The sequence below is a fragment of the Sinocyclocheilus rhinocerous genome, unplaced genomic scaffold (assembly GCF_001515625.1).
Source record: "Sinocyclocheilus rhinocerous isolate Xijiao unplaced genomic scaffold, SAMN03320098_v1.1 scaffold567, whole genome shotgun sequence".
NCBI classification, from domain to species: Eukaryota; Metazoa; Chordata; class Actinopteri; order Cypriniformes; family Cyprinidae; genus Sinocyclocheilus; species Sinocyclocheilus rhinocerous.
This window is the reverse complement of record NW_015649134.1, coordinates 640851-650134: the sequence shown is the minus strand read 5'-3', so window position 1 is coordinate 650134 and position 9284 is coordinate 640851.

Genomic DNA, 9284 nt, shown 5'->3' with positions numbered 1-9284 from the left:
TTCATTGTTAGTTCATGTTAATTAATGCATTAACTAATGTTAACAAATGAGACCTTATTGTAAAGTGTTAGCCCTCAGAGTATTATAAAATTACGAAACTAAGCATGTTTCCTCACAATTACTTGTTCTCCATATGTAACTTTTTTAAAGGGGTGGTTCATTGCGATTTCACTTTTTTAACGTTAGTTAGTGTGTAATGTTGCTGTTTGAGCATAAACAATATCTGCAAAGTTGGGGCGCTGAAAGTTTAATGCAAACTGAGATATCGTCTTTTAAAATTCTGGCAGTTTAATGCCTACAAAAACAGCTGGTAGGGACTACAACAAGTTACGTCCCAGGTTTGTGACGTAACAAACCCAGATAACCCCGCCCTCGGGAAAAGGCAACAAAGGGGGCGAGTCCATGCTGCGCTGCTTTAGAGAAGAGGAAGAGAAAACTAGAGGTACACGTAAAAATCTATTCATATATGAATCACGATTCTGTCTTATAACGATTCTAATGGATTCACAACTAGCTAACCAATCAGAACCCATCGCCTATTTCTGAAGGAGGGGCTTTATAAAAGAAGGCAATGATCAGCGTGTTTCTCAGAGAAGAAACAGAGCGGTGTGGAATAAAGGTAAATTATGTGAAAAATAATGTGTTTTTAAAAAAAACGAAGCATTAACACATGTTAGACTGCACCCCATAAACACAATCAAGCCTAGAAAAAAAACAGTGAACCACCCCTTTAAAATTTTTGAGTGAACTAAATATAAATAAATAAATAATAATAATAATAATTTATTCATCCTCAGGCCATACAAGGTATTGTTGAGTTTGGGGCAGATTTGGAGAAATTTAGCTTTACATCATTAGTCTTGGATCCTCTGCAGTGAATGGGTGCCGTCAGAATGAGAGTTGATAAAACAGCTGATAAAAACAATAATTCACAAGTAATCCACACGACTCCAGTCCATCAATTAATATATAATTGTGAATCAAAATCTGCATGCTTGTAATAAACAAACACATCATTAAGATGACTTCAAACCATTACTTTCTGTTAAAATATGAGTCCTCTATCCACAATATTGCTTTCTCCACTGAATGTAATGCTATTTCTCCAAATCTGTACTGATGAAGAAACAAACTCATCTAAATTTTGGATAGCCAACACCTGTCGGGTGTTGTACTTTTTCAGCAACACCCAACCCTCCCTCTGTCCCTCTACACTGTGCGTATTTTAATGTTTCCTCTGTTTTCATTAGCACCTCTTCTGCTCTTGGCCCACCACTGCAGCAGTAATTGATAATTAAAGAGCAATAAGTCAGCAGTCAGTGCAATCTCTCAGCAGGAGCGGCCCACCCCCACCACACACACACACACACACACACACACACACAGACTTATGCCAGCATGTGCCCAAACAGCACACATTAACACCACACACACACACACACACACACACACACACTGACAGCTGAAATACAAAGATCTGTGGTTTGTGATGTTTGGTATATGATTGCAGTGCAAGGATTTAAAGATTTGGCACATCTGAAACGTATGATAAAATACAAATATTATGGATCTAATCCATGTCAGACTTATACATGTGACTTGAACACACACACACACACACACACACACGCATTCAACACAACACAACACACCTCAATCATTAGTCTCCCAGGTATCCTCTCAAAGTACATAATGGTCAGGCAGGGGCTGGCAGTGTAATTGATGTAATTTTAGGATATAGCACATCCACGGTGAAAGGGGCTTTAATGTTTCATTTTAGAAGCGATTTGGAGAATTATTTCCCCACAAGAGACTCTTAATGCTCCTCTCAGATGGTCTCCCTGTCTGGGTGCTTTTTTAGTTCAGGTTCCTTGTTGGATATCTCTAGAGGCAGGAGGCCTCTAGAGGCTCTTTAAACATCAATGATGGGGAATCTTGGTTGACAAAGGGTAAGTGTTCAGATCAGGTAAACAACACAAAGCTAGCATCAAACAGAAATAAAATCCTACTGTATGTATTTTGGATATGGACGAAATTATGTATAATCTTTCAGGAGTGATGCTTCTCTACAGGACTCATTTAAGCTTTTAGTTTGAAATAATAAATTATCCCTATTATATTCTATAGCATTTTAAAAAGCACTAATATATATTTTAAAAGGTTACAGAGGATTACAGTGTATCTATCTATCTATCTTTTCAGACAGAAATAAAATTCATGCTACACAGAGGCTTTTATAATGGTTCCTTCAAGTAGTTGAAATGCTTACCACAAGTTTTGTGTAAGCCAACAAAATGGTATGTTATAGGGGTTATGCGCAACAGACTTCCGTATTCTGTTAACCGGGTCTCGACGCTTCCGGTTCTAGCGTTTTGCATATGCTTCGTTAAATATGAAGCAGTTTTACTCAAGATGCCTTCAAAGTAGATACCAATGATGATCATAATCAATGTCCATCACATATGCGGACTGATATCTAAAAGTTTTTTTTAATTTTTATTCTTTTCACATTTAGATATAAAAATTGAATAAAACGTCAACAATAAAAACAGCTAGCTAGTTTAACTGATTATCTTAAAAGTCCATAGATATCGCTATTATTTAATACGGCTGTTAACACGTTCTCCGACAAGCGGAAGCGGTGAGACCTGTTTTCTGGGTTTGGTCAGGTGATGTTCGACATATACCCTATTATCTGCTTCAAGTAAAAATGCAGTTCAAAGTACAACAAAACAAGGCTGAAAGGCTGTTATTGATAGGGTTCCATTGTGATCGTTGATAGCTGTGGTACCTAATGCTTCTTACAGAAGACATCATTCCTGAAATTATTTATAGTTCAAGCTGTTTTATAGTTTAAATCATTCAAAGCTCATTCCAGAGGGATTACTACGGTAAAAACAATGCAATGTGTCATTCCTATGCTTTATTGTGTTTTATTGCTGAATACTGAAGAGCAGGTGCAGAATACAATGAGTTGCATTTAATAATGTCAGGTCACTACTAAAATTTCTAGATTTTACCTTTGACAGTTAAAAAGATTCAGTTTTCCCTCCCTTTTTATTTTAAAATCCAGCGAACCAAAGGTCTCTGTAATATAGGCTGTGTTTGAAGGAAAAATCATGAGGCTATAAAAGTCAACTTATCCACTCTGCCTTTTTGTATTCATTCACTCTCATACTCTCTCTTTTTCCTTCCTTCCTGCCATCTCTCTTTTTTATCTCTCTTTCCGTCCTCAGAACTCTAGCTTTCTTTTTCTCAGTTTCTCTCTATCCCTTTCTCTCTATCTCTTCTCTCTGAGATAGGCCAATAAACCCCTCCCCCTCTCCCGTTATTGCTCAATTTATTGGTGCAGGAATCTAAGTGAGTTCAGCACCTTTGCTGGCTTTCTAATATCAAACACAGCGTTAGAGATCACCAGTCACATGGCTCTTACACCAATCTGGTTGACATAGCCGCAAGGCATTGTTAACAACCAAACCAGTCACAATGAGACTAATGCAAGAACATGAGACAAATGTGCAAGACTTATAAGGTAATAATGGACAGAGCAACTTCAATCAATAAAACACTTGGGGTTTTCATTAGGTAATCAGAATGACATGGGCTTTTAAGAGAAGTAGAGAGTGAGAAAGAGTTGCATTTTGAAATGTCAATAGCTATTTGCATGCTCACCAGCAGTCAAGCTTGAGGGGAGGCACAAAATGAAGACACTGACTCTCATTTGTCTCAATGTTCATTCACTCATCAGTTTCACAGGATCATGATGTGATCTAAACTGTGATCTAAATTATAAAACTGAGGATTTCATGCCTAATCACAAAAAATCTTTTCATTGACAACTCAATTCAAATGTAACACTGACTGCCATCAGTGAATGCTGTGTTTGTTTTTTCCTCCGGGTCACATATCCTGTTTGAAAAACTCAGAGGGGTTTATATAATCATGCAGCCCTGAATAAATTGTCTTAGAAGCCAACTAGGAGAGCTTTATATTATAAAATGACATTTATATGCCATTTTGATCATTGATTATGCTTATGAATTAAAAGACTGAAAACTGAGAGAACGCGAAAAGTTCTGGGGAATCAAGAGTGTGAATATAGGTGTGCAAGAGATACAGAACAGGTGTGAGAAAGAGAGAGTGAGATGAAAACAGAGTAGACAGTATGAGGAAGGATTAATAGAATCCTGAGTCGGTTATGATCTGTCCTCTCCAACTGCAGCTTTAATAAGAAAAGCTCTTTGCAGGGGGCAGATTAAAAATATAATTTCCTGACTTCAGCTTCTTTTCTTGTTACAGGCAAGTAGACAGGAAGGAAGTCCATACAGAGACACACTGCAGAGGGTGTATATAATAACAGAGAGAGATAAGGATCGCTTGCACTAGTGTGTTCACATACACACAACTATACTAACACATCTGTCTGCAGAAAGATACACACACACATACAGACACACACACACACACAGACAAACATACTAACATGCATACAGACAAAAAACCAAAACCACATACAAATCAGAGATGGCCCCTCCTACACAAACTCACACTCGCTGACACAGGCATTCTGAAGCTGGTTTAATCAAATTCTGGCAGCATTGCTTTGATTTGTTTTCATTCTCTAATCTAGCAGACCTGCTGCCTATGCCACACACATGCACACAAATACACACGCATAAATAAATGAGTAGCTTTAAAAAGACACAGTGATAGTGCTCTCTCGTGTTTATGGATCTGACCTACATACTACAACAATAACAATCTTAGAACTTGCTCCATCACAAAAAAAAACAACAAAAAAAACCTTTGTTTCATTCTCATTCACTAATTATGATACTATAGTATATTCTTGTAGATATTCCTTTTAACCACTGATATTGGTATGACCATAAAAAGAGCTTCTGTGCATCATAGTTCAGCATGTTTTGTCATGGAGGGGTCCATGGTTAGTTCAGTATCAGGACTGAGATTTGGGAGTGTGATGAATGTTCTAGCTCACAGCTGAGCCAAGCGTGGCCACAAGGCATCTGCTCTTCCTGCTGGTGTCATCTGGAGATAATAAGCCAGTCCAGCTGGATTCAAGACTACAGACAACGCACCGCCCGGCAAGGGGTTTGGAGAGATATGACCACCTGCACAGTTAGAGAAGGTGTGAGTGGAATCTGGCAACCCCAGTGGTTTGATTGAGGCCTTTAAGGGGGAAAAGGAAAGGTGTTAAATGCAAATGTCATTGCATTGAGCATCATGTGAAGTAGTTTAAAAAGAACATATATGGTCAGGGATTATAAAAAGCAAGCAACCAGAGCAGACAGGGAAATTACAGATGAACAGAGTCTGGCATCTTGTACTGTAAAGGAGAGTATAGGTTGAGATCTGGCAACCTGTGGATGTACTGTAGAGGGAGCGTTTGTGAGACGGGGAGCCCCCACTAGTTTGATCTGCCACCTGAGGGCACTAGTGTGGCATAAGCCAGGTATCACACTGCTGGCTGTCACACACGCTGAGCGCAAAGTAACACGTTTTTAGTTACACGTCTGCACAGGCGTGACAAATACACACAGCCTCAGCATGCAAGAAGGCTGCAAAAAACCTTCACTGCTTAGAATCAAAGCAGAAACTAAATTGTTTTCTAATTTTCAGTGAGAGTACATGAGGAGCAAAATAAAACACTCATTTTATTGTAAATCCTCAGGTATTCCCACAGGATTAAAAAAGTGAATTGCTTTCATTTCATTCAATATATGCCTTAGACTATTTTGAAGAAGGATCCTGCTCCATATATTTATGAGCATTGTGGTTTGTATACATGGTCTCTTGCACGTTTTGTTCAAACTTTAATATATTGTTTAGCACCGTGGATTCACTTTTGTTTTTGAGCAGACCTTGGGATATAAACAGTAAAACAAAACCATTCAGTACATAGATCAATGACACAAGAAAGGGTATCCACGATAAAGAAACTGAAGAAAATCTAGTTAAAAAAAAACAAAAAACACTTGTGCCAGGTTTTTAGAAATGTACTATTTGTATTCATGATGGTTTCTTCAATATATTATTATATATAAATATTGAAGAATGTAGGTAACCAAATAGATTTTGTGACCATTGAAAAAAATCTCAAAATATATTTAATGTTACAGAGGCACGAGAGTCAAACAGTTTTAGAAAGAAGAATTTCATTTTTTAAATGTATTTATTTTTTTATTTATTTCTTCAATTACCTAGAAGTTTGTATCACCCTGACATTTCAGACTTTATATATATCAGAATTAATTTTTACCTCTTAATGTTGTAAACCCGGTACCAGGTTGGGAAGTGCGTCATCACGTGTGTGTGTGTCTGTTTTTTTTTTATTTTTTATTATATTTATATATAGTGTATTTTTAAAGCTTAGAATCTAAACCTTCTTAAAAGCTTCATCAATTTTGCATTTGTTATATAAAATACCATAAATAAGGTCTGAATTTGCACCCCCACATCCAACCCCCAAATAAACAAATAAAATTCATATTCTTATTCATAGCTCACAAACTTACCAACCTCAAATTCTGACACAAAATATGCTCCATGACTTTATATGGTTAATTCTGAAAATAAAATATGCTCATCATGTAAGCAGTGAAGTCAAGTCATTTGTGGTGCTTTTAAATATATTTGTAAACAAACAAACAAATAAATAAGAGTGACATGTCATTCACCCCCAAATCTGTAGCTCCATTAATAATGTTGGATCTGGCAATTATAGACAATTTGACTATTGCAATGGAACCACCTACTAACCTGTGATCTGCTCTCTCACTGAAACTTAGAAACAGAAACAGTTAAAGGCATTCTATTACAAACAGGGTGCTGCCTGAGTGACTCTGTGCTAGAGCGCTCTGAAGTAAACCGGACAGACACTAAAATCAGCTTGTCTGAGCTTAATTCCCCCTGACAGTGCATCTGGACTATACGTCTCCTGGCAACATGAGGAGGGAGGCTCTGCCGTGGTAACCAAAGGAGAAGCTTCCACAACTGCAGGCTGTGTAGATACATGAAAGATCTCAACACACACACACACACACACACACACACACAGAGACAGAGATATGTCTGTAGAGGTAATACAGACCACGCACACTCTGCTGCACTCTCAGTAATGGTTCCTTAAACCCTGTGTATATTATCCCCAGGTATCTGTTCAGTTTCCCAGTACACAGCTACACAACTCTTAACACTCTCAAATAACCCTGAAACCGCACCAGTGATAAAAGGGTTGTGATTTTTTCTTTCTCTGAATTTGTCTAGTTCCCTCCCCCAACCTTTTCTCCTCCAGTTTCTAAAGCTAAACACATTTCCAAATTCAATTTCCAGTGTTGTGAGGATCATTTCTCTATGTGCTGGATAGATTATCTGTGATTCACAGTTGGACTCTCCTAAAAACTCAGACCCACTGCTGTCTGTTCTGAACTCATGACCCAGCAGTGTGTCAAGGTTCCCATGCATATTTAGAACATTTAGAGCTGATTTACACTCATTATATATATTTTTTGTACTTTAAAAAGTCAAAGAAAATTGGTTGGCCATACAATACAAGAAAGCCAACAGTTAGAGCAAGAGTTCAAAGCTAATATCAACTGACAGTATGAACATTAACTTTGAATCTTGCCCATGTTACTGTGTTTGTTACAAACAAAAGAACAATAAATAAAGTGAATGAGTGAGTGAATGAATTAATAAATGATCAGGAGTTGAGAGGTGTTTAATAAAACCATTAAAACACACACACAAAACTGAAGCCAATCACAAAAATAACTCTTTAGTTAAACATGATTCAATCATGGTCAGTGGTCCTGTTGTGCCCATTTTCGACCTCCTGCCAAATTATTACCCCTCATGTTGAAATCGCTACCGGATTGCCTAATCTTAACCCCTCCCCCACACCTAACCCTAAACCTACCAATACTAGGGGGGTAATAATCTGGCAGGGGTCTGAATTGGGCACAACAGTCCACAGGATTGAATCATGTTATTTGAACATAACTAATTCTAGTTGAGTTTACTCAGTTTGCATCCTACATGAAGTATTTGAGTAGAGATAACATGTTTCCAATTGTGTAGAACCAGTTAAGACAAAATGTTACCATAACCTACACACAAATTAAATATAACTTTTCTTTACAGACATGTTTCATGTTGGCAATCAAAACATGACATTATTTACATCCCTAGCGCTCCCATTAGAATTTTTCTTTATTCCAATTAAAGTAACTTGAATTATTTTAGCAGGTCCTCAACCCAAGCACATGCTCCAGGCTTCACCACAATGGTAACTCGCCCAAAAACACCAACATAACAGAAAGTCTGTTAAAATACCAACATAATAGAACATTAGACATTTACTTTTCTCCCTATTTTTGTTTCTTGCTAAAATAATAATAATAAAATAAAATAAAATAACACTTTATTTCAGCATTTTCTCTCCCCATATCCAGTCCTGTGCAAAGCATGATGGGAAGTGTAAAACTTATTTTTATCTACTTGACTGAAACATGTTCTTTCGAAATGAAAACAGTTACGCCTAAAAGTAACCATTTCAAGCCAGTTTAACATTATGCAATCATTCCTGAAGAACAAACCTGATACAATGGTTTTAAATCATTTAAATGAATTGTTTAAATAAAGAACAGAATCCTATTAATGAATGAATGGATGAAAATCATGATCTGAAAAACTGTTGTTTAAAACTCTTATGAATATTATGAAAATTAATTAATTAATAAACAAATAAGCAAATAAATAAACAAATACACAGTTGCTTGAGGGCTTGAGACATGTCTGAAGGACATGTTTTGAAAACAGTTTCGTGAAAAGCGCTGTACAAATAAACTTGACTTGACTTGACTTGACTTAATAAATATCACTAGAAATGAATGACTGCACTCATAAATGGCAGGACCTAAAGTGGGGTTTGAACATCATCTTCACTATAATAAAATGGCATCTTTGTCAGAATGAAAAAGGTCAAACCACAACGAGTCAACCCAGTCACGAAACCAGATGAGAACAAATCTGACTATGGTGGAAGTACTGTATTCATTTGTTTAAGCATTAGTACGTGTGTTCCACCACACAAATCATATCTGTCAGCCCGTCTCTCTAATCCCAAATGCAGTGGTTTGGCTGCATGTTCTGAGAGGGTTTGTCACCATCTCATTTACTCTGACACACACAACAAATCACTCGGGCCGTTTCCTGGCAACCAGAGGGGTTCCAGAACCCCAGTGGAACCAAGAAAAAAAAAA